Source organism: Diceros bicornis, chromosome 19 (assembly GCF_020826845.1).
Source record: "Diceros bicornis minor isolate mBicDic1 chromosome 19, mDicBic1.mat.cur, whole genome shotgun sequence".
Classification (NCBI taxonomy): domain Eukaryota; kingdom Metazoa; phylum Chordata; class Mammalia; order Perissodactyla; family Rhinocerotidae; genus Diceros; species Diceros bicornis.
Window position 1 is genome coordinate 30,294,891 of NC_080758.1, and position 27,082 is coordinate 30,321,972.

At 44.0% G+C, this 27,082-nt stretch overlaps 1 protein-coding gene across 1 annotated transcript in view; it reads right to left on the reverse strand.

The window, feature by feature from the left end:
- Positions 1–27,082, reverse strand: part of LOC131418594 (signal-regulatory protein beta-1-like) — a 172,624-nt gene that overhangs the window by 120,803 nt on the left and 24,739 nt on the right. The gene's annotated exons all lie outside the window — the stretch shown is intronic.

The window sequence follows — 27,082 nt, forward strand, 5'->3', positions numbered from 1 at the left end:
TAGAAATGAAAACTGATGTCCACACAAAAACCTGTGCATGAATGTTTATAGCAGCTTTCTTTCTATAGCAAAAACTAGAAACAACCAAAATGTTCAATAATAAGTGAATAGTTAAACAAACTGTGCTGCATCCATTACAGGGAAATACCACTCAGCAATACGAAGGAATGAACTACTTATATGTGCAGCGACTTGTAAGTTTCCTGAAGGCATTGTGTTGAGTGAACAAAGTCAATCTCAAAAGGTCATGTACTGTATGATTCCATTTACAGCATATTCTTGAAATTACAGAGATAGAGAACAGATTGGCATGTATCAGAGATTTGGTACGGTGGGGATGGGTGTCACTCTAAAGGGCCAGCATAAGGCAGACCTTTGTGGTCATGGAATTGTTCTGATCCTGATATGGTGGTGGTTACACAGACACACACATGAGTGGACCAGCATAAGCAAAACCTGGGAGTGATACAAGATTCAGCATAAATAACTCTCTCATAGTCCTTATAACATAGACACTGACTAGTAAGTTATCCAAAATTATACTATGATTATATTAGGTTGATGGAGAAGAGAAAGTGTGCTTGTGCGGCATGAGGTCAGGAGTAACAGAACATTATATCCCCTCTTCCATAGTGGGAAGTCAATAAATAATGCCTAAGGGTGAGAAATCAAGAAGTAGCAATATAAATGCTACTGTATGCAATAGTAGGGCATAAAATATAAAAGAATCAGTTAAAGGGTTGAAAATGGTGTCCCCTGGGAGGTGGAGAATGGTGGAAGGTTGGGGAGACCCTGGTTTTTATATGTAGACCCTGTAGAACTATTCCACTCTTAAAACACGTGCATACATAACTGTGGCAAAGGTGGAAACTCATTTTAGTTAATTAGATTAATGTTATCAGAGTGACACATGAAAAGAATGCCCATCCTATTAACACCAGTAAGAGAATGTTATAATTTTGCTGGATCTAAGATTGATGTTTAAAACTCAATTACAATTCTATTTACTAGTCAAAAACCACTGAAAACAGTAATAATAATTTTTAAAGATTCCATAAATGAGGAAACATTAAAGACAGCTATAATTAGGGATGCATAAGACCGTTATGGGGGAAAAAACGAGAAAATTGTGAGTTGAACAGCTCAAAATCAAACCTAAATAAATAGAGGTATATCATATCCATGAAAGGGAAACCTCAATATTGGAAAGATGTCAGTTTGCCTGAATTAATATATAAATTCAATGCAGTCAAATAATAATTCTAAAAGGGTTTTCATGAAACTTGACAAAGTGATTCAAAGAAGCATTTGGGGCGCCGGCCCAATGGCATAGTGGTTAAGTTCCCATGCTCTGCTTCGGTGGACTGGGATTCATAGGTTTGGATCAAGCTATGAACCACTCATCAAGCTATGCTGTGGCGGCGTCCCATATAAAGATAGGCACGGATGTTAGCCCAGGGCCAATCTTCCTCAGCAAAAAGAGGAGGATTGGCAATAGATGTTAGCTCATGGTCAATCTTCCTCACCAAAAAAAAAAAAAAAAAAAGCATTTGGGCCAAGAATAGCCACAATAGTTTTGAAAACAAGAAAATGTGGGAAGACTTTCCCAAAAGAAGAATCAAAATTTATCATAAAGCAATTCTAATTAATAGAGTGTAGTCTTGACAGGGAGATAAACAAGAAGCTCAATGGAACAAAGACCTCATTAAAAAAACCCACAAATTAAAAACAAGACCCATATATATGCTGCATACAAGAGACACACTTCAGACCTAAAGACACTCACAAACTGAAAGTGAAGGGATGGAAAAAGATACTCCACGCAAATGGCAATGAAAAGAAAGCTGGGGTAGCGGTACTCACCTCAGACAAAAGAGACTTTAAAACAAGAACTGTAAAAAGAGACAAAGAAGGGCATTACATAATGATAAAGGGAACAATCCAACAAGAGGATATAACACTTGTAAATATCTACGCACCCAATGTAGGTGCACCTAAATATATAAAGCAATTATTAACAGACATAAAAACAGAAATAGACAGTAACACAATAATAGTAGGGGACTTTAACACTCCACTTACACCAACGGATAGATCATCCAAACAGAAGATCAATAAGGAAACATTGGCCTTAAACGACACACTACAACAGATGGACCGAGTAGATATATACAGAGCATTCCATCCAAAAACCGAAGAATACACGTTCTTTTCAAAGGCACATGGAAATTCTCCAGGATTGATCACATATTAGTCCAGAAAACAAGTCTCCATAAATTTAAGAAGATTGAAATAATACCAAGCATCTTTTCTGACCACGACGGTATGAAACTAGAAATCAACTATAGGAAGAAAATCAGAAAAGCCACAAATACATGGAGATTAAACAAAATGCTACTGAACAACTGGGTTAACGAAGAAATCAAAGAAGAAATCAAAAGCTACCTGGAGACAAATGAAAATGAAAATACGACGTGCCAGAATTTATGGGATACAGCAAAAGCAGTTCTAAGAGGGAAGTTTATAGCGATACAGGCCTGTCTCAACAAACAAGAAAAATCTCAAATAAACAATCTAACAATGCATCTGAAGGAACTGGAAAAAGAAGAACAAACAAAGCCCAAAATCAGTAGAAGAAGGGAAATAATAAAAATCAGAGCAGAAATAAATGAAATAGAGACCAAAAAAACAATAGAAAAAATTAATAAAACCAAGAGCTGGTTCTTTGAAAAGATCAACAAAATTGACAAACCTTTAGCTAGACTCACCAAGAAAAAAAGAGAGAAGGCACAAATAAGTAAAATCAGAAATGAAAGAGGAGAGGTTACAACAGACACCTCAGAAATACAAAAGATTATAAGAGAATACTATGAAAAGCTATATGCCAACCAATTCAACAATCTGGAAGAAATGGATAAATTCTTAGAATCATACAACCTTCCAAAACTGGATCAAGAAGAAGTAGAGAATTAGAATAGACCAATCACCAGTAAGGAGATCGAAACAGTAATCACAAACCTCCCCAAAAATAAAAGTCCAGGACCAGACGGCTTCCCTGGGGAATTCTACCAAACATTCAAAGAAGACTTAATACCTATTCTTCTCAAACTCTTCCAAAAAATTGAGGGGGGGGGGAAGCTCCCTAACTCATTCTACGAAGCTGACATTACCCTGATACCAAAACCAGACAAGGACAACACAAAAAAAAAGAAAATTACAGGCCAATATCACTGATGAACATTGATGCAAAAATCCTCAATAAAATACTAGCAAATCGCATACAACAATATGTTAAAAAGATTATACACCATGATCAAGTGGGATTTATTCCAGGGATGCAAGGATGGTTTAACATTCGCAAATCAATCAACGTAATACACCACATTAATAAAATGAAGAATAAAAATCACATGATCATCTCAATAGATGCAGAGAAAGCATTTGACAAGATACAGCATCCATTTATGATAAAAACTCTGAATAAAATGGGGATAGAAGGAAAGTACCTCAACATAATAAAGACCATATATGAGAAACCCACAGCTAATATCATCCTCAATGGTGAAAAACTGAAAGCCATCCCTCTAAGAACAGGAACCAGACAAGGATGCCCACTGTCACCACTCCTATTTAACATATTACTGGAAGTCCTAGCCAGAGCAATCAGGCAAGAGAAAGAAATAAAAGGGATCCAAATTGGAAAGGAAGAAGTGAAACTGTCACTATTTGCAGATGACATGATTTTATATATAGAAAACCCCAAAGAATCCACCAGAAAACTTTTAGAAGTAATAAACGAATATGGTAAAGTTGCAGGATACAAAATCAACATACAAAAATCAATTGCATTTCTGTACACTAACAACGAAGTAGCAGAAAGAGAAATTAACAATACCATCCCATTTACAGTTGCAACAAAAAGAATAAAATACCTAGGAATAAACTTAACCAAAGAGGTGAAAGATCTGTACACCGAAAACTATAAAACATTTCTGAAAGAAATTGAAGAAGACACAAAGAAATGGAAAGATATTCCGTGCTCTTGGATTGGAAGAATTAACATAGTTAAGATGTCCATACTTCCTAAAGCCATCTATAGATTCAATGCAATCCCTATCAAAGTTCCAACAACATTTTTCACAGAAATAGAACAAAGAATCCTAAAATTTATATGGAACAACAAAAGACCCCGAATAGCTAAAGGAATCCTGAGAAAAAAGAACAAAGCTGGAGGTATCACACTCCCTGATTTCAAAATATACTACAAAGCTGTAGTAACCAAAACAGCATGGTACTGGCACAAAAACAGACACACAGATCAATGGAATAGAATCGAAAGCCCAGAAATAAACGCACACATCTATGGACAGCTAATCTTTGACAAAGGAGCCAAGAACATACAATGGGGAAAAGAAAGTCTCTTCAACAAACGGTGTTGGGAAAACTGGATAGCCATATGCAAAAAAATGAAAGTAGACCCTTACCTTACACCATACACAAAAATTAACTCCAAATGGATTAAAGACTTGAATGTAAGACCTGAAACTGTGAAACTTCTAGAAGAAAACATAGGCAGTACGCTCTTCGACATCAGTCTTAGCAACATCTTCTCAAACACCACGTCTGACCGGGCAAGAGAAACAATAGAAAAAATAAACAAATGGGACTACATCAAACTAAAAAGTTTCTGCACAGCAAAGGAAACCATCAACAAAACGAAAAGACAAGCTAACAATTGGGAGAAGATATTTGTAAACCATACTTCTGATAAGGGCTTAATCTCCAAAATATATAAAGAACTCATGCATCTTACCAACAAAAAAACTACCAACCCAATTAAAAAATGGGCAAAGGACCTGAACAGATATTTCTCCAAAGAAGATATACAGATGGCCAACAGACACATGAAAAGATGTTCAAAATCATTAACTATCAGGGAAATGCAAATCAAAACTACAATGAGATATCACCTCACGCCCATCAGAATGGCTATAATTAACAAGACAGGAAACAACATGTGTTGGAGAGGATGTGGAGAGAAGGGAACTCTCATACACTGCTGGTGGGAGTGCAAACTGGTGCAGCCACTATGGAAAACAGTATGGAGATTCCTCAAAAAATCAAGGATAGAACTACCATATGATCCAGCCATCCCACTGCTGGGTATTTATCCAAAGAACTTGAAAACACCAATTTGTAAAGGTACATGCACCGCTGTGTTCATTGCAGCGTTATTCACAATAGCCAAGACTTGGAAGCAACCTAAGTGCCCATCAAGGGACAAATGGATAAAGAAGCTGTGGTATATATACACAATGGAATACTACTCAGCCATAAGAAACGATGAAATCCAGCCATTTGTGACATCATGGATGGACATTGAGGGTATAATGCAAAGTGAAATAAGTCAGAGGGAGAAGGTCAAATACAGCATGATTTCCTTCATTAAGTAGTAGATAATAACAACAATAAACAAACACATAGGGACAAAGATTGGATTGGTGGTTACCAGAGGGGAAGGGGGGAGGGAGGAGGGTGAAAGGGATAATTCGGTACATGTGTGTGGTGATGGGTTGTAATTAGTATTTGGGTGGTGAACATGATGTAATCTATGCAGAAATAGAAGTACAATGATGTACACCTGAAATTTTTACAATGTTATAAACCAATGTTACTGCAATAAACAAAAAATTTAAAAAAAACCCCACAAATTTACAGAAACTTGATATATAGCAAAGGTGGGAGTACAGATCACTGAGTGCTGGATAATTTATCCTCGTAGAAGAAAAAACAAGACCTCTTCCACCTATAACACACAGACGCACACTCACACACACACAGCTGAAAAATATAACTAGATCAAAGGTATAAATGGAAAGAACAAAACTTGGCCAAAAATCAAAAACTCCTTTTCCTGTAACAAAAACTCCCAAATGATACCAACACTGCTGCACTGGGGACCACGCTACAGGAACAAGAGGGACTCTCCCGTATGTGCCCAAGGAATCAAAGGTAAGAACGTTTGTTGCAAAGTTGTCCTAGGAAAATATTAGATAAAGCCTCAATATCCATCATGAGAAGAATAGATAAATCATGGCATATTCTTACAACAGAAACCTACAGAGCAGTGGCATATCCTTACAGTAGAAAGTGGAGCTACATATGTAAACATGAATAAATCCCACAAACTACTAAGCATAAAAATTAAAATCAAGTTCCAGAACACTGTATACAGTATAACTGCAATTATATAAGATTTAAAACAAGAAAAGTAATATTAAATATTGCTTAAGGATTTATACATGTCGTGAAAGTATAAAATCATGCTTGAGAATGATAGACACCAATTCAGGACAGTGTTTCTAAAAGAAACAGAAGAACATAATGGGAAAATGTTAATATTTTGCAAAGACAGGATGGTAGGTCCATGGATATTTTTTATATTATTCTTTACATATTTCAGGAGAGAAAAATGCTTCTGCAACTTAGTGATTTCAAAATGCATATGTGTTAAAAAGAAATCATACTTCAAAAGCTCTGGATAAGAATACAATCTGCTCTGAGAATTAAGGGTTGGTCATGATCAGGGGCAGGATGGAGATGTATTTTCTTGACGTGCTTGATTCTCTGTGGGTGGAGGCAGGGCCAGTCTGAAGCTCAGTGCATCAGAGTCCAGACACCCTGAGCCCCTATGGCCAAAGTCCATCCTTGACTCAGCTCCAAATGCCAGAGAGAAGGAACATGGAGAGGGTTTGTGGAGGGAGCATGTCTGTGGTGGAGGTGGGGGTGACAGAGTGAAGGGCAGGGGTTGGGGAAACCTACAGGTCCTTGCAGCTTCTTATCCCTGCTTGAGCCCCTTGGGGAGGGCAGGAGGCCATGCATCACAGGGCATGCAGGAGCCGTAGGGAAAAACAGGCATTCATTCATTCATTCATTCCATGAATATTTATTGAGCACCTACTATGTGGCAGGCACTCTGTTTGTCCTGGGTTTATGGCGCAGATCAGAAATGAAGACCCTACTCATGACACCACAACACCTCTTTCTGAGTTCTGAACTCTCTCCCATACCCATTGTGGGAGATCAAAATTGGCCACCCTGAAATATGTTTTTTTTTATTTTAATTATTTTTTCTGACGGACATTTGACCTCTCCTATTAACTGTCTAAAAGAATTTAACTCTGGGTCTGGACATATTGGCAGGGTCCTCGCTAAGCGCATTTTAAACAAAGTTTTGTTTACTAAACATTTACATTTATAAGGGAAATCTTCATTTGTAAAGGTATCTTCCTCTGTGTTCTGAGAAGAGGTGGGGATGACCTTATCTGTGGAAACTCTTATCAGGACAGAAGGAGAAGAATTAAGTCTACATACTCTTGATTACTATAATTTTTGTCTCTCAGGCCACATTCTTTATAGGCGGCCCTGCAAAGAATTGTCTGACAAACATTTACATTTCCCTCTCCATGTAAATTATCTTTTTCCCCTCTGAAATCCCAACCTACCCCCCTCCAACATCCTCCTTTGTCTTTAGATGAAGATGGTATTTAAGATGAAAATCGCTGCTATTCTGTTGAGAGACTCAGTTTCCCTGGTTTTCCCTGCTAACCTGTCTTAATCATTTGGCCAGCCATAAGAAGCTTAAGGGAAAGGGCGGAGGGGGATTCTCCCTCTTCCCCAAGACCATATTCACTTTGCCACAAGTCAGTGCCTCCAAGTCCCTGAGATAGGTTCTATGAGTTGATTTTAGCGATACTTTCTTTATTCAATCCAAAGATATATCACATGAAAACTGAATTATGTAACAGATTATGGGGGGGGGGACTCCGGAGTTTGGCTTTCAAAACTTTAACCTTCACCCCACTTGCATATCTTGGATTCCCAACTTCATTTGAAAATCTTGAAATTCCAGGGCACTACACCATACATGAGTTTGGAAGCCTCTGAGAATTCCAAGATACGTTTGGAGAAACTACGAGTGTTCACCACCTTTTCGTGAGGCTGGATCACACTTGTAGGTACCATGTGACTTTGTGGACTTGCCCCAGACTCCTCTTGCCAGCCCATGCTGGTGGCCCGGACCTCCCTCCCTAAGGAATAATGCTTGCCCCAACTCTCCTGTTACAGCTTCCGCCACCTGTGGATGTAGGTGACTATGAAACTCACCACCAGCAGCACCTTGAAGCCCAGGAGCAAAGATAAGTGCAGGCATCTCTGGACCTCATACCAATGGGCAGAAGGAGACACCAAATGGGGCTCTGTGAGTTTAAATACCTCTCTCCAGATATCACCTCATGCCCATCAGAATGGCTATAATTAACAAGACAGGAAACAACATGTGTTGGAGAGGATGTGGAAAGAAGGGAACTCTCATACACTGCTGGTGGGAGTGCAAACGGGTGCAGCCACTATGGAAAACAGTATGGAGATTCCTCAAAACATTAAGGATAGAAGTATCATATGGTCCAGCTATTCCACTGCTGGGTATTTATCCAAAGAACTTGAAAACACCAATGCGTAAAGATACATGCACCCCTGTGTTCATTGCAGTGTTATTCACAATAGCTAAGACTTGGAAGCAACCTAAGTGCCCATCAAGGGACGAATGAATAAAGAACATGCGGTATATTTACACAATGGAATACTACTCAGCCATAAGAAATGATGAAATCCAGCCGTTTGTAACAACATGGATGGACATTGAGGGTATTATGGAAAGTGAAATAAGTCAGAGGGAGAAGGTCAAATACCATATGATCTCCCTCATTAAGAAGTAGATAATAACAACAACAAACCAACACATAGGGACAGAGATTGGATTGGTGGTTACCAGAGGGGAAGGGGGGAGGGAGGAGGGCGAAAGGGATAATTAGGCACATGTGTGTGGTGATGGGTTGTAATTAGTATTTGGGTGGTTAACATGATGTAATCCATGCAGAAACAGAAGTATAATGATGTACACCTGAAATGTATACAATGTTATAAACCGATGTTACCGCAATACAGAAACAAAAAAAGTTAAAAAAAAGTTTAAGAAATAAATAGATAACTAATAAATACCTCACTCCACTCAGGAGACAGAGGGGAACCAGCTGATCACAGGAGTAGACGCGAGCTTACCTGGGCTCCCAATGGGCTTGTGTGTGTGTAGGCTGCTGCAGACAGTGTGAGGTTGGCCTGAATGGGAGTCTATGCCTCATAATGCACCTTACATTCTAGCACCGCTCAGATCCCTGCGCCAAGAAACTCACCAACTGCAAGTCTTCCAGGGTGTAGGTCCCATCGCTATTCTGCTTGGACGTGGGTTGCTCAGCTATCTTCAACATATGGCACTTCTCAGCCACGCGAGATGCACACTCTGTGGATAGAATCTCTGCACATGGCAGGTAATAGCCACCAACGCCAAGGAGGGTGAAGACTGGGGCACTGCCACTGCAGAAATAATGTAGCTTGCTTCCCATCAGAAAGGACCACTTTGGAGGTTTTCACCCAGATCTGCATATCCCGCTGGGTGAACGTTTTTATTATTTCTGCTGGACAACAAAAAAGAAGGGCATAGAGAAATTGAGTGGTAAGTGGGATCATCCCATGAGAAAGAATTCTTACAGCAGGCAGTTGAAGGCCAGCTCTCTCAGGGATAGAGAGAATGCAGGTCAGAGCCCCTGTTGTGAAGATGTGTTGTTCTGCCAGCCTGGCATTCCCCTCACCCTCTCACTGGTAGTGACATGGGCTATAAAACGCACAGGCAGGCACAGAGGCTCACATTCTTGTGGGAAGCTGTCCTTGCCCACTTCAGGTGGTTCTGGAGAGCTGTCAGTCAACACTTTGCTTACCCCTGTCGCCCAGGCCTGGCCAATATTAACCCTCCCTTCTCCGCCCACTCTCCTCCCAGCCAGTCATTCTTTCTCTCCAGCTGATCCTGCTGAACCAAGCAGTGCGCGCCTCTGGGTCTGAACTGCTAGCGAGCAGCTCCCCCTAGTGGAGAAAGTCATCTGAGGACGCAAAGGGTGAGAGAGAGGAAGAGAAAGAGGATCAGGACAGGGGTGGTGGGAGGAGGAGAAAGAGGATGAGGAGGGGAAGAGGAGGAGCAGCGAAAAAAGGGGCAGAGAAAGGAGAGGGAGAGAGAGCACACTGAGCGGTAGAAGAATGAGAATCCTGCACCTGCACCCCGCTGTTCCCGGCTGAGTCAAGAATTCTGGTCTCTCTTTAAAATAGACTTCCCGGAACTGCCAGCTGAACCAGTCTTGATTACTAGCCCTCCCAGAAGGCACTATGGTGCCCAAAAGTCCTTACTCTCTGCCATTTCCTGCAGTCAAGTGTTAAGACTGAGATCTTTCAACCTGAAGAGTGCTTGGAATTGGGGAAGGGAGGTCCCTCTCCTTCTTCTTCCTGAGGGTGTGGGGGAGGGAGGGAGGAGTGGAATTTAGGGGGGAATGCCTGCGAGTTTGATCTCCAGCCTAGGGCATCCTCCCTCCCTTCCCCTTCATCCAGTGCTGCCCTGAGTCCCTGACCTACAGCTGTCTACACCCCAGGCAGAAGGCCCGGGTTTTCACCCTGACCCTCCCAGCCATGATGCCCAGAGGGGCTGGGTGAGAGGCCGCACTCACCTTTCCCCAGCCTGATGACTGAGCAGGGTCATATTCGCCTGAACTGGGGGCTGCTCATCCTGGACCACCCGGAAGGCAAACTCGCTCCCGTCCAGCATGGCTTCTGCCCGGCACGTGTGCTCCAGAGAGCAGGTCCTGTCTCATTTATCATGACCTGGTGGGACTCCACGGTCTGGATCTTGTGCCTGTTCTCCATCCACGTGAGGTGCAGGTACGAGGGATAGAAGTGGCTCCAGTAGCGAGTGTGATTCACTCTCTGATGCACATGGACGTGTGTCCCAGAGGACCTGGTGATCTTCAGGGTGGGGCCAACTAGACAGAGGGACAGAAAGAAACAGCTGATGAAATTACCCCTGCCCGCCTGCCCCTAAGTTTCCCTCTCCCAGGAACCAGCACAAGATCTCTCACTCTCTCATCAGTTACCTTTTCTTTAAAGAAAGAAATAACTTTTTCTTCTATGCTCAGTGTAAGGCAAATAGAGCTAAATGTTAATATTCATTAATATGGATCCTGGTACACGGCTGTCTGGTATTTTATTTTCTCTATGTTTGAAATATTTCATATCATGAAATATACCCTTAAGAATTACTAAAATACGATGCCCATGAGGACAGGGACTTATTTTAGTCATTGCTGTATCCCCAGCACCTAGAATAGTGCCTGGCAGACAGTAGATATTCATTGTATGTTGAATAAATGATAAATATTTAAAATTAAAAACTAATAACAATGATATTAATAGAATAAAGATTCCTGGAATGGAAGATCAGAGCCAGATAATAATGATAATAGGATCAAACATTCATAAAGAACTCCCTGTTGCCAGGCAGTGTTCTAGGCGTCTTATAAGGAATAACTCTTTTAATCCTCTCGTGAAACCTATGAGGTAGGTCTTAATTTTTTCCCCACGCTAAGAGGAAACTGAGGCACAGAGAGATTAAGTAACTTACCCAAGATCACACGAGTTGTGAAGTGGGGCAGCCAGGATTGAACCAGGTGGTCGGCTCTGGAAGCTGTGCCTTCACCGCTGTCCTACGAGATCAGCCACAACAATGAGGAACTCCTGTATCCCATTTGTAAGATGGGGCTTCGGGCGAAAGACTCTGAAAGCCAATGCTGCCAGGGAAACGATGCACCCCACCCCACCCCACCACCTGCTCACCTTAGAGCACTTGGGACGGGCTCTGCCAGAGCCTGCAAGTGACTTCATAGGTCACCTCTGAAGAGACATCTTGTCAGGCCAGTGTCACTCACACCTTGCTGGGGACATGCTGGAGTAATTGCCTTTGTTGTCAGTCACCAGGTGCTGACCTGAGGATGATGCTCATGTCTGTCCTTCATCCAGTCGATGTTGAAATCCCAGGAGCTGAAGGGGCCAGCGGTGCTGTTGAAAGGCACTGATGTCCAGGCGTTGTCCTCCGAGACATGCCTGTCAGAGAGATGAAGGGATGCCCAGCTACGAAAGAGGGCACTTGTGACTGCACAGAGTGGGACACATCCATCACCAACAGCCTGTACGAGATTCCCATGGTGGGTCAGGCCCTGTGGACTTACTGTGCGCCATGTCTGCCTCCAGCCTTGAATAGTGTATGAACAGATGATAGCAAGCAAACGAGCAAATAAATCATTACATCTTGATCTCAGCAGCTTCGGGGAACCCCAAAGAGTGTAAAGATAGAAAATGCTGGGGGGACTTATTCCAGAAGGGTGGGGGAAGAAGGATCTCTGCAGGGGGTGACATTTTGAGCTGAAACTGAGGAATGGCAGCCATGGGAAGGGGCAGGGAAAGAACATCCTAGAAAGGGGGAACAGCAGATTAGAAGCATATGGGATAGGAAGAGCTTGGTGGACTTGGAAGCTGAGAGTTCTCTAGGACTCCAGCGTCGTGGGCAAAGAGGTCCAGATCAAGAAGAGCCTTTTGGTACATGGTGACACTCTTGACTCTATTCTGGGTGTGATGGGAAGCCATCAGAGACTTTAAACAGAGGGGCAAGGGGATCTCATTGACATGTTTGAGGAAATAACTGGGGTTACCTTGTGGAGAGTGGAAAGGAGGGTGGCAGGATGGGAGAAGGGAGACCAGTGGGAAGGCTGGCACAGACCTCCAGGTGTGAGGTGATGGTGCCTGGACTAGGGTGGTGAGACATGGAGGGACCCTAGAGACATTTGGAAGATACACTCAACAGGACTTGGTGATAGACTGGATGTGGGACAAGGGACGGAATAATTATGGGTAAATAATTCTTAGGTTCTTCTCTTGAGCATCTGGGTGGACAGGGGATCTAGTTTTTGAGATGGGGAAAACTGGACCCTTTTGGGATAGGAGAGGTGTGCTGAGGAATCAAGGCTTCCACTTTGGACATAAGTGTGAAGTCAAGAATCACTGCAGGCCCTGATGGTTGTCCTTCCTAATCAGGTCCTTCCCATCAACACCTTATCAGGCCTCCAACCTCTGCTTTCTCACCTCCAGTGAAAGGGAGCTCTCCACCTGAGGCAGCTTCCTGCATCCTCACAAAGCTGGGACTATGACAAAGTACCTCTGCTGCTCCCCTAGGATCTGTCTTCTGGAGTCATCCCAAGACAACTGCAGGACTAGACTCTTCCATTCTCCTGTGGACAGAGATCTGACAACAGGGACCTCTCCAAGTCTTCACTGCATCTCCTGAGCACCTGCTCTGAGCCAGTATGGGAGTTGAGTGCTGGAGACACAGATGTGTGAGATGGGACCCCTGCCCTTGAGGAGCATCTGGTCAGGTGTGTGGGGAATAAACCAGCATTGACAACACAGAGTGATGGGTGATGAGGGAAGCTCTGGAGGCCATGGGAGCATGTCCTCTTAGCACAGAGCTCTGGTACCTTCTGCATTGTGCTCTCCCCTCCTCTGGTAACCATCACCCCACCCCCACACAGCACCTGTGATTTATAAAGCACTTTCAGGTGTGGGTGCTCATTTCCATCTGCATCTCAACTGTGGGAGGCTGGTATTATTGTCCCCACTTACCAGAAGAAGAAACAGAGACTCAGAGAGGTTTAGGGACTTGCACAAGGTCACACCATGACCTGTCAGTGGCTAAGAAGGGATGTTAAGCAGGTCTACCTGACTTAGGGTCATCACTCAGGGGGTTCCTCTCTCCCTCCATCTTCCCACCCTCATGCCCTTTCTGACCTAGATCTGGTAACCACCCAGACCAGAGCTGATGTCAGGGAGACTGGATAGAAGCACAGAAGGGCCACGCGCACCAACCCCCCGATGAGGCTCTACATGACCCCAGGAGCACTGCCTGGTCTCCTTACAGCCTGGGGAGGGCCACGTGCTTCCTGGCCATCCATCCACCCCCAGGCCTGGAGCAGTGGTTGGAGCCACAGTGAGAGAAGTGGTCACTGTGGCCCAGGCTTCCTTCTATACCCCAGAACTTCAGGCCTGATGTCTCCAGCCTGGGATGCATCTGCTGCCTTTGGGCTGGGTGATGACTGTCTCTGATGCCCCACAAGCCAGAGTGGCAAGGGGCTGGGATCCACCTACAGCTTCAAGCAACAGAGCTCCCTCTGATGTGGTGAGCCTCCTTCACGATGAACAGATGTGATGGAGAGCCTGCTCTGGCCCAGGCCCAGGGAGGGCTTCTGAGACCACAGAGTGGATGGGATGTGGTCCAGGAAGGGTTGGTGAAGTGGGCCTGGGCATATACGACCAAATAAAACAAAGACAGAGCATAGACTTGGAAACCCAGCCCCTGCCCCACCACTTTACTAGGCTTGCAGAGCGTCGGCCAGGGCTTCTCCTGTTGCCCAGAACTGTCTACCAGGCTCTGAGTTAGGGGAAGATGAAAGTTAAACGCAGCAGCCATTGCCCTGGCCTCTCTGCTTGGTCCCTCTCCATCCCCTTACTCTGCTCGATTTGGCTTCCCCAATGGCCAGAGCTGACATACACACCTCTTTGTTTTATCTGTTTCCCCATGAAAAATGATTGGCCGTGAGGATTGCTGTCTTTCGTCCATTGTTGTAACCAGCACCCAGCACTGTGCTGGGCACAGAGTAGGTACTGAGTCATAATGAATGAACCTTTGGGGATCAGGTATGTTCTCAGGGCTGATAAAAAGCAGCAAAGTCTGGCCTGCGCCCCCAGCGATCCCATCTGCTCTGTACACTCAGCTAACTGTGGGGGGACTAGTCTGCCTGGGCGAGACTGCTATGGAATCTCTCCTCTCACAACCCCCACTGCTGCCTCAGCCAAGCAAGGCACCCCGAGAAGATAAATCCTAGAGATCGGGGTGCCTGCAGGAGGAGGCGGCCAGCCTCTCACCCCCAGGTGTCTTCTGAGGAAGACAGTGGTCTTGCTGCCCCGAGCACGAGAGAAAGGAACTGAAGAGAGAAGGCAGGGCAGAGGGATGGGGTGGCAGGGGAGCAGCCTGAACTTCCCCCATGCAGAGTGGAAGGGGGCGAGGTCCTCGGAGAGCTCAGAGCATACTGTCAACAGCCCATCAAGATGGCAGCATGGACTCCAGGGGCCAGAGCTGTGGAGCTGGATCAGATCATGCACGAGAGAGCTGTGCAGCAGGCAGCCCTACAACACACACAGCACATGCACACACGCATGCACACACATGCACACACACATGCACACACACACACGGCCCGCCAAAGGATCCACACCTGCGACCCAATTCAGGGAAGGGAGGGGGAACAGAAGAACGCTTCGCCTCCACCCCTTCCAGATCCCTCAGCAGAGACTTGGGGGCAGCGCTGGCTGTGGTGAGGGAAGGAGGGTGTGGTGTTGACTCTGCACTGGACGTGATGTTGACATTGGGAACCAGCCCAGCTTGGACTGGGCTCTAAACAGGGCCTGACACAGAATAGCTTTTTCAGAAAAGTTTGATAAAACGATTCATCCGTGGTCCCATTCTGCAGGTGTCCAGAAACGTGGGCTCTGCCTAGGAGACCAGAGAGAGGCAGGAAGGGGAAAGTTGACAGAGCCGAGGTGAAATCAGCGCTCAGAGACCAATGAACCAGGTCAGGTTGACCCCCTGCACAGTGCAGACAGTTCAATGAAGCGGTCCCATTAGCCACCAGACCTTGTCAAGCCCAAGCCTCAGTTTCCTCACCTGTCACAAGGCTCACCTGTCACAAGAGGCTAGTGACATCTACCGTGACTGGGTCTTGTGCATATGAAGTCTAAAGTGCTGAGCATAAAACAGCAGCCAAATAAATGTGAATTTCCACCCTAAGAAATGTGACCTGCCCCCCGTACCCTTCACGCTTCTGCCATGTGTTAACTCCTCCCACACCCTTCTGCTCTTAGCTCAGCTCTATCCATGGAAATACAGTGTGAGCCACGGAGGGAGTTTTAGATTTTCTAGTGTCCACACTGAAAAAGTAAAAAGAAAGAGTTGAAATTAATTTGAACTACTATATTTTCTTTTACCCAATATCTGAAATCATATCATCAACATATAAACAATATAAAAAATATTGTGCTATTTCACATTATTTTTTCCTTTAGTGTTTGAAATTTTCAACAAAGTGAAATGTACTCCTACCAAAAGAATAAAGTTGTGTTTAACAAAAACTATATATCTATGTTACACTGCTTCAGTTATTAAATTTAAATTCAATTAATTAAGATTATATACAATTATAAATTTAGTTCCTCCAGGGCACCAGCCACATTTCTAGTGCTCAATAACCATGTGGCCAGTGGCTGCCGTATTGGACAGCACGGTCTTGGGTGAAAGTTCCTCCCTCAGGAAAGCCTTCCCCACCCTGATGCCCCCAGGGGTTCAGGTACTTCTCTTCCATAGCAGTTATCACAGCTGTATTTAATTTTTAATTTGCAATTACTGTTATGTGTCACTTAATGATGGGGATACATTCTGAGAAATGTGTCATTAGGCGATTTCATCATTGTGTGAACATCCTGGAGTGTCCTTACACAGACCTAGATGTTATAGCCTACTACACACCTGGCCTATGGTACAGCCTATTGTTCCTAGGCTACAAACATGCAGAGCATGTTACTGTACTGAATACTGTAGGCAATTGTAACACAATGGTAAGTATTTGTGTACCTAAACATAGAAAAGGTACACTAAAAATACAGTATAAAAGGTAAAATATGGTATACCCGTATAAGGCACTTGCCGCAAATGGAGCCTGCAGGATGGAAGTTGCTCTGGGTGATTCAGTGAGTGAGTGGTAAGTGAATGTAAAGACCTAGGACATTACTGTTCACGACTGTAGACTCTATAAACACTGTACACTAGGCTACACTAAATTTATAAAAAATATTTTCTTTAGGGCCGGCCCCGTGGCTTAGCGGTTAAGTGCACAAGCTCCACTACTGGCGGCCTGGGTTCAGAACCCGGGCATGCACTGACACACCGCTTCTCTGGCCATGCTGAGGTCGTGTCCCACATACAGCAACTAGAAGGATGTGCAACTATGACATAGAACTATCTACTGGGGCTTTGGGGAAAAAAAAAGGAGGAGGATTGGCAATAGATGTTAGCTCAGAGTCGATCTTCCTCAGCAAAAAGAGGAAGATTAGCATGGATGTTAGCTGGGGGCTCATCTTCCTCACACACACACACAAAAAATATATATATATATTATCCTTATTCAGTAATTAACCTTATCTTACTGTAACTTTTTTACTTTATAAACTTTTTAAATTTTTTAACTTTTTGACTCTTTCGCATCAAGACTTAGCTTAAAACACAAACACATTGTACAGCTGTATAAAAATATTTTCTTTCTTTATATCTTTATTCTATAAGCTTTTCTCTATTTTTAAAAATTTTTATTGTTTTTTACTTTGTAAACTTTTTTATTAAAACTAAGACAGAAACACACATTAGCCGAGGCCTCCACAGGGTCAGGATCATCAATATCTCTGGCTTCCCCCTCCACATCTTGTCCCGCTGGAAGGTCGTCAGGGGCAACAACATGCATGGAGCTGTCATCTCCTGTGATAACAATGTCTTCTTCTGGAACACCTCCTGAAAGACCTGCCTGAGGTTCTCCTTGAGGAAGTGTCACTCTTTCCAGAAGCATGTCTTGTTGGTTAGCTTGGTTTGTTTCTTTTTTCATCATAGATTCGCTTGTAAGCAGATAACGTGCCATGAACAGTCCTTTCTATCAATGAAAAGCTTTTGGTGTTGGGGTCCAGGGTTTCAAACTTTTTAAGGAGCTGGTTGATGTCTGCAAAAGCTTCTGCTAAACTCTTCACTGTGAATTTTCTTGGGGGTTCTTCTTTTTCTTCTTCTGCAGTTTCCTTTTCTCTTGCTTCTTCTTCAGCTGTACATTCCTGTTCCAGTTCCAACAACTCCTCATTAGTCCATTCTTCAGGAACCACCTCTAGGAGCTCCTCAGTGTCATCCTCATCCACACCCTGACTAAAGTTATTTGCCATCTGGACTACAGCCTTGTTGATTTTTGCAACCTCCTCGTCTTTGGGAAATCCTTTGAAATCATTGATGAACCTCTTGAGTGTCGTCTTCCAGATGCCATTCATACACTCCTCAGTGACATCACCCCAAGCCCAAGCAAGATTCTTGATGTAGTCATAAATGTTGTATTCCTTCCAGAATTGAATCAGTGTCTTCCTCAGTTGCAGTAATAGCCTGGGCAAAGGTCCTTCTCAAGTAGTAGGCCTTAAAAGCTGCTATAACTCCTTGATCCATTGGTTGGATCAAAGAGCTGGTGTTTGGAGGGAGAAACACCAATTTGACATTGGGATGAAGATCACCAATACAAGGAAGTTGCCCAGGAGCATTGTCAACAATAAGCAAAATCTTGAAAGGTATGTTATTCTCCAAACAGTACTTCTCCATTTCAGCGATAGCAATTGAGGAGGGCATCCTGGAAGAGGAGCTGGGTCGTCCATGACTTCTTACTGCTCCTGTAGTACAGTTACACTGGCAGTGTGTGTTTACTGATATGCTTGAAGGCCCTGGGGTTGTCAGTGTGCCAGATCACAAACAGTTTTAATTTGTAACTGCAACATTGCCCCCACGAAAGACTGTTATTCTGTCCTTAAAAGCTTTGAACCCTGACATTGACTTGACCTCCTCATGGATGAAAGTCCTTTTGGTCATCCCTTCCCAGAATAGGGAAGTTTCATCCATATAGAATATTTGCTCTAGAAAGTAACTTTCCTCCACAAACAGCTCATCTGGAGTTTCCAAAAATTCTTCAGCTGCCTTCACGTCAGCACTCGCAGACTCACCACTCACTCACATTATGTCATGAATAGTGATTCTTGAGTTATTTAAACCACCCAGAGCTAGCAGTAAATTCAACATTATAGTCAGGTCCAGCTTTTTCTTTCAACATCACAAAATTTTTTCTTTGTCTGTGGTTGTCACTCTGCTGAGAGAGATACGCTTCTGTGACTGGTCTTCATCCAGGTCACTAGAAGTTTCTCCAGGTCTGATATAGACCCTTCAAGAATTGTTGTTAGTCTCACTGCCTTCAATGAAGCAGATCCTTTAACAGCTTCCATCCCTTTGTTCTTGTTCTTGAAGGTCGTAGCTGGGGTGGAATGGGACGTGCTTGACTGGTGAGCAAAAATTATCACTGATTTTCCACCTTTGTAGTCCTTAATCCCTTTTAATTTTGTTTCCAGGTCAGTCATCAATGTGGCCTCTTACTGGCAACAGAGGCAGTGGATTTTGTAATCTTAGGGGACATAATGAACAAGACAACATGAGATTAAATCAAGCACAAGAGAAAATGATGCAATCAAGAGACGCAGTAAACAGGAGATGTGTGAGGCTGCTGGCAGTGTTATATGGCACATTCTTTTACCGTAAACTTTTTTTATAAGTAGAAAAGTACACTCTAAAATAATGACACAAAGTACAATGTAGTAAATACATAAACAAGTAACATAGTCATTTATTACTGTTATCAAGTATCATGTACTGTACATAATTGTATGTGATTTACTTTTATAAGACTGGCAGAGTAGTAGGTTTGTTTACACGAGCATCACTACAAACACGTGAGTTATGTGTTGCACTACGGTGTTACTATGACAACGATGGCACTAGGCAATAGGAACTTTTCAGGTCCATTAAAATCTTACGGGACCACCATCATATATGTCATCCATCATTGAAGGAAATATTGTTATGCAGTGCATGACTGTGGCTGCGATATGACTCTTCGCCTCATTAGACTCTAAGCACTGTGAGGGCAGGGATGAAGCTCTCATTCACTACTGTAAGTAAGTGCTGGGAGTGTAGTAAGTGCTCAATGAATGTTTGTTGGATGGATGGGTAGATGGATGGATGGATGGATGGATGGATAAATAAACAAGAGAGGGTACGCGTGCTATGGGGGTAAGGAAAAGGAGCAAACACTACCAATGAGAAAGCAGAGAAGACTTGGAGGTAGTGACTTTACTTTCAAGGGCCCTCACATCCGCCCTTGGTCTTCAGTCACCCCATCTGCAGGGAAGGAGGAGAGTGACAACACCAGGGTGGGGCTACAGGGGCTGGGTAGCCCTGGGCGGCCTGCTCTGTGAGGCTGGATGGCTTGGGGAGAAGTGGGGAGATTGGAGTCCTCTTGGGGTGGTCTGAGGTGGGCCAAGGTGCCCACAGGCTCCCTCAGGCTGGGCCCCATGCACACTGGGGGAGGCTCATCTCCTCTGGGTGGAGCCAAGCCATTCTTCTATCTGATTCCAGTGCCAGCAGGAAATGGGTCTCACCCAGTCTGTAAGCTCCAGCTCCTACGGGGTCTGGGGCCCCAAGATCCCTCATCATGAGTGTGGGCCCCAGCCCTGGCCTCATGGGCTGACGGAAGAGAGAGGGACAGAGAGGCCTTAGCTCTTCAAAACGGACACTGATGGTCCCTAAAATCCAAGCTTTGCTGCAGGGACCCATTATCTTTCACCCTCATCCCATCGTCTTAGACAGGCTTACCCCAGCTTAGGCCACTCCTGTCACTCTGCTGCTCCACAAACAAAGACCTATCTCTCCCCAAGACGATGACCCAACTCCTGGAGGGCAGGGAGCCTTTCCTGCCCACCTGCTCCATGTCTGAGTCCTCGGGGCCCTGCACAGCACCTGACACAGAGTAGCCTCTGAACAGCTTTGCTAACTGAATTCATTTCATTATCAGTTTCTTCACTCCTACAACAGCTCTTGATAGACCAATCAGTTATATGCCCAGCACCATTCAAGGCACTGAGCAACTGAGCAGTGAGCAAGACAGATTTTGACCCTCGAGGAAGCTACATTCTAGAGGGAAGACTGAAAATAAAGGAACAAATGTGCAATGTCATTTCAAGGACGGTTAACTGTATGAAGGAAAATAAAGGAGGCAGGGGAGAGAAAATGCGGGGGTGTTTTTGGGACAGGGTGCATAGGGAGACCTCTGGGGGAAGACACACATGAGCTGAGCCCTGAATGAATGAAGGAGCCACGGGGAGATCTGGGGGAAGAGCTCCAGAGAAGGAAGGTGGCACGCAGGGTAGGTGTGAGCTGGGGCATCTGAGAACCAGCAAGGTCACTGTGTGGGAGCAGAGGGGAGGGAGGCAGACAATCATGAGAGAAACCACAGGGCCTGGTCTTGTAGGCCATGGTAAAGAGGTTGAATTGTACTCTGTGTGCAACGCATCGGTGGGCTGAGATCAGAGGTGTGGCAAGATCCAATTTATAAATTAGTAATTCACTCTGGTGGCTGTGGAGGAGTGGGTGGGAGGGTCAGGGGGGAAGCAGGGGGAGGAGAGGAAGCCTGAGGCCCCTGCAGGTGTGGACAGCTGGACACGGGAGTCTGGAGCTTGTGGGGAGAGAGATGGGTGGTGGGGAGGGAGAATAGACATTTGCAAATTGTCATCATGCGAACGGTTTCTAAAGACACCGCATAGGATGAGACCAACTCCAGAAGGAATGGAGAGGAAACAGAGGGAGGGTCCAGGGCTGTGATCTGGCTCTGCCACCAATTTGCAGGGTGACCTTGGGCCATCTCTCTGGGCCTCAGATTCTACAACTGGACATGGAGGGTTTGGCCCAGGAGGTCTCTAAGGACCCTCTTCCCCGAATATTCACGGGCCTGGTTTCCTCTCCTGCACTCGGGGGTCCCAGGCCTCACTCGCACGCGGCCGCTGAGCCTGCCTCCCAGGCACAGGGCCGGGGTCAGCATCATGGGTATCCGACCCTGCAGTTGCCCAGGGCCCACACTCAGAGGGGCTCACACTTGATTTACTGCTCTGCTCTCTGTCTTGAAACACTTCCTGATTTTTGAACAAGAGCTCTGCGTTCTCAGTTTGCACCAGGTTCTGCTAATTATGTGGTTTGTGCTGCCTCCTGCCCTTGCCTTTCTCAGGTGAGGAGAGGCAAACTACTCCAGAGGCAGCAGGTCTGATGCAGGGGTAGGAGCCACCTCAGGTTGCTGTGTGGCAGGACCTAGGACCCTGCAGGGCCCTTCTGTGGCATCCGTGTCTCTGACATCACCAGCAGCACCATCCCACCACCCCTCAGACTCTGATACCCCACGCAGTCCCCACACTTCTCTGTTCCAGCAGCTGAAGACGTCAGCCACTACGGATGGACTGGCCCCAGTGACCCCCACAAACACAACAATGGGAGATGGTGGGTGGAGATCAAGGCCTTAACCCCAAAGACTTGATGATAGACTTTGGGCACAATGCACTTAGGTGGGGCTCATGTGTGGGGGCAGGGGAAGAACGTGACCCCAGCGAGAGGAAGTGACCTGCTCCAGAAGATGCAGTCAGAGAGACCAGCAAGCCAGACGGCACCAACCGGGAAGTTACCGCAGGCTCGTTTTGACTTCAGAGAAGGGACTTTCTAACAATTTCTGCTGTCCCACAATGAAACTCTCACCTTCTGAGGGGCACTTCCCTATCCAGGGGTGTGCAAGTACAGGCTCAGGTCAGGGACACTGGAGGAAGGCGCAGGTTGAGCAGCTGGACTGGAGAAGTGTTTTTCAAACCAGAGGCCACAACACAATCGTGGTCACGCATCACTTTAGTGGACCTAAAGCGGCGCCTGTTAAAATTGGAAAAGAGAGGAAAGAAGAGAAGAGAAGAGAAGAGAAGAGAAGAGAAAAGAAGAGAAGAAGGGAAGAGAAAGAAAAGAGGAGACGAGAAGAGGAACTAAATATCCTAGTTTATCCCACACAGTAAGGGAAGGTACTGTTTCTTGAAACTGTCAGCGTGTGTGTGTGTATGTGTGTGTGTGTGTGTGTGTGTGTGTGCGCGCGCCTGTATTTGTGTGTTTGCACTGGATGGGAACATAAAGTGCGTTACTAACTGTGGGTGATAGTCAAAATGATTGAAATCCTCGGGAAGTTGGTCTCTAAGATTCTTTCAACTTTGCAGTTACGTGATGCCAGGTTCTTAGATTTTATGTATGAAATTGTGAGACCAGGATTCTAAGATTCAGTTATTTCTTTTTCATTCATTTACTTCACATTTATTTAATACCCCTTCTCAGCCAGGGTGGGTGCTAGGGGCAGAGAGATCATCAGAATCAGTTCCTGCCATCAAGTCAGTGATGGAGACAGACACTGAAACAGACAATTACAGCACAGCGGGGTAAGGGCTTCACAGCCCTGGGCTAGGATTGGTGCATATTTCACCCCACCCTGTGAGGGAGGTGCTTTTCTTAGCACCATTCTGCAAATGAGAAAATAATCACCCTTAAAGGATCACACACAGGGTTAGTCAATGTTCCCCAGGGAAACCATGATTTGAACCCGAGACCACGTGAGCACAGAGCAGTATTCTTGACCACTAGACCACTGTGTGAAGGGCAGGGGTTGGGGGTGTGGAGGCTCAAGGAGGAAGGGACTGACTGGGGCACTGGGGTTGGGTGAGGAAGAGGTCAGGGGAAGTGTCACTGCAGAAAGGACCCTTGAGTTGTATCTTAAAGGAAGACTAGGAGTTTGATGGCTTCCTTTCCTTAAGTGACAGCCCAGAAGCCATGCTGAAAATAGGAGAGAGTGTAGGATTTACAGCAGGCAGATCTGGCTTGATCATTAGTTCTAGCTCTTCCTGGCTATGTGACCCTGGACAAGTTGCCTAACATCTCTGGGCCTCCATTTCTTCATGTATTAAGTGGCAGTTATCATGAAATTAGAGATCACGGATGTAATGCATCTAGCACTAGCACAGTGCCTGGCAAATAGTAGGAGCCTCATACTAATTACAACTCATTGATGAGGTTGCCCTGTGTTTGACTCCCAGCTCTGCCACTTACCATCTGGGTAACCTTGTGCAAGTTGCTAACCTCTCTGTGCCTCAGTTTCCTCATCTTTATAATGGAATAATAATAGTACCTACCACATAAGGTTATGAAAATAAAATAAATCAATACCTGTGAAGGGCTCAGAAGAGTTTCAGGCACAAATCAGGTGCACGACAGAGATTGGCCACTTTTGATACTTCTGTGTGCTACACGCTATGATAAGAGCTTTATACTTTTATTCATTAACTAGTTCAACAAATTATCATGGAGGTTTGCCACATTCTAGGCAATGTTCAAGGCACATCAGGGGATCTCAATGCGTTTAGGACACGGCGGGAACCCTGAGTGTGACACCGAGTTTGTTTTCTAGGGGGAGGGGCAGTGGGGACAGGATGGGGGTGGGGTGACATAGGTGGTGAGAAATGAGGCTGGAGAGGTGGAACAGGCCAGACAATCAAAAAGGCTTTATGTGATGTCATCTTGTAAGCTGGAGAGCGCCATGGAGAGTTTCAATCTGGGGAAGTTTTATTCTTAGAATTTCTGACTCCCCGTTGAAGACTGAGTCTATGTGTCAAAGTCTTTGTGATTTCAAGAAGATTATAGTCCTTTGACTTCATGACCCTTAATGTCTCTCACTGGCTGTAGTTAGATGCTATGAAAATGGCCACAACAGGGCCTTCTGTTTTCAACTCTGACAAGAAAGAGCTCGAAGCTCATTACTCCCGTCCTTATGACAAGAAAAAGATAGAAAATAGTAAGTGTTGGAGAGAATGTGGAGAAAAGGGAACTCTCATACACTGCTGGTGGGAGTGCAAACTGCTGCAGCCACTATGGAAAACAGTATGGAGACTCCTCAAAACATTAATAATAGAACTACCATACGATCCAGCTCTTCCACTGTTGGGTATTTATCCAAATAACGTGAAAACACGAATGTGTAAAGATATATGCACCCCTCTATTCACTGCAGCATTATTCACAATAGCCAAGACTTGGAAGCAACCTAAGTGCCCATCAAGGGACGAATGGATAAAGAAGATGGGGTATATACACACAATGGAAAACTACTCAGCCATAAAATAAGATGAAATATGGTCATTTGTGACAACATGGATGGACGTTGAGGGTAATATGCTGAGTGAAATAAGTCAGAGGGGCAAAGTCAAATATCATATGATCTCACTCATAAATAGAAGATAAAAACAACAACAAACAAACACGTAGAGACAGTTATTGGATTGGTGGTTACCAGAGAGGAAGGGATGAGGGGGTGGGTGAAAGAGATGATTAGGCACATGTGTATGGTGATGGATTGTAATTAGTCTCTGGGTGGTGAACATGATGTAATCTACAAAGAAATCAAACATGATGTACACTCGTAATTTATATAACATTATACACCGTGTTACCACAATTAAAAAAAAAAAGATAAAGAAAGAGAGAATCTGAACAGACCAATCACAACTAAACAGATTGAAATAGTCATAAAAAACCTCCCCAAAAACAAAAGTCCAGGTCCCAGACTGCTTCTCTGGTGAATTCTCCCAAACATTCAAATATTTAATGCCTATCCTTCTCAAACTCTTCAAAAAAATTGAGAGGACGAGACACTTCCTAACTCACTATATGAGGCCAACATCACCCTGATACCAAAACCAGACGAGGACAACACAAAAAGAAGAAAATTGCGGGCAAATATCACTGCTGACCTAGATGCAGAAATCCTCAACAAAGTGTTAGCCAATTGAATATAACAGTACATTATAAGTATCATACACCACGACCAAATGAGATTTATTCCAGGGATGCAACAATGGTTCTACATCCACAAATCAATCAATGTGATAGAGCACATAAAGAAACAAAGAATAAAAATCACATGAGCATCTCACTAGATGCCCAGAAGGTATTTGATAAGATCCAACATCAATTTATGATAAAAACTCTCAATAAAATGGGTATAGAAGGAAAGTATCTCAACATAATAAAGGCCATATATAACAAACCCATAGCCAATATCATAGTGATTGGTGAAAAACTGAAAACTATTTCTCTAAGAACAGGAACAATGAAATGATGCCCACTGTCACCTCTCTTATTCAACATAGTATTGGAAGTCCTAGCTAGAGCGATTAGGCAAGAAAAGGGTATCCGTATGGGAAAAGAAGAAGTAAAACTGTCACTATTTGCAAATGACATGATTCTGTATATAGAAAACCCTTAAGAATTCATCAAAAAGCTATTAGAAATAATTAACAAATACAGTAAACTTGCAGGGTACAAACTCAACATACAAAAATCAGTTGCATTTCTATACAATAATCACGAAGGAAGAGAGAGAGAAATCAAGAATACAATTTCATTGACAATTGCAACAAAGAGAAAAATATACCTAGGAATAAATTTAACCAAGGAGGTGAAAGACTATACCCTGAAAACTATAAGACATTTTTGAAATATATTGAAGAAGACCTAAAGAAATGGAGATATTCTGTGCTCATAGATTGGAAGAATAAACGTAGTTAAAATGTCCATACTACCTAAAGCAATTGACAGATTCAATGTGATCCCAATCAGAATCCCAATGACGCTTTTCATGGAAATAGAACAAAGAATCTTAAAATGTATATAGAGGAACAAAAGACCCTGAATAGACAAAGCTGAGAAGAAAGAACACAGCTGGAGGTATTGCACTCCCTGATTTCAAAATATATTACAAAGCTATAGTAATCACAACAGCATGGTATTGGCACAAAAACAGACACACAGATCAATGGAACAGAACTGATAGCCCAGAAATAAACCCACACATCTAAGGACAGCTGATTTTCAACAAAGGAGCCCAGAACATACAATGGAGAATGGAAAGTCTCTTCAATAAATGGTGTTGGCAAAACTAGACAGCCCCATGCAAAAGAAGGAAAGTAGACCATTATCTAACTCCATACCCAAAAATTAAGTCCAAATGGATTAAAGACTTGAATGTAAGACCTGAAACTATAAAACTCCTGGAAGAAAACATAGGCAGTATGCCCTTGATATTGGTATTAGCAGTATCTTTTTGAATATCATATCTCCTCAGGCAAGGGAAACAAAAGAAAAAATTTTAAAAAGGGACTACCTCAAACTAAAAAGCTTCTGTACGGCAAAGGATACCATCAACAAAATGAAAAGACAACCCACCAACTGGGAGAAAATATTTCCAAATCATATATCCAATACAGGGTTAACATCCAAAATATGTAAAGAACTCATACAACTCAACAA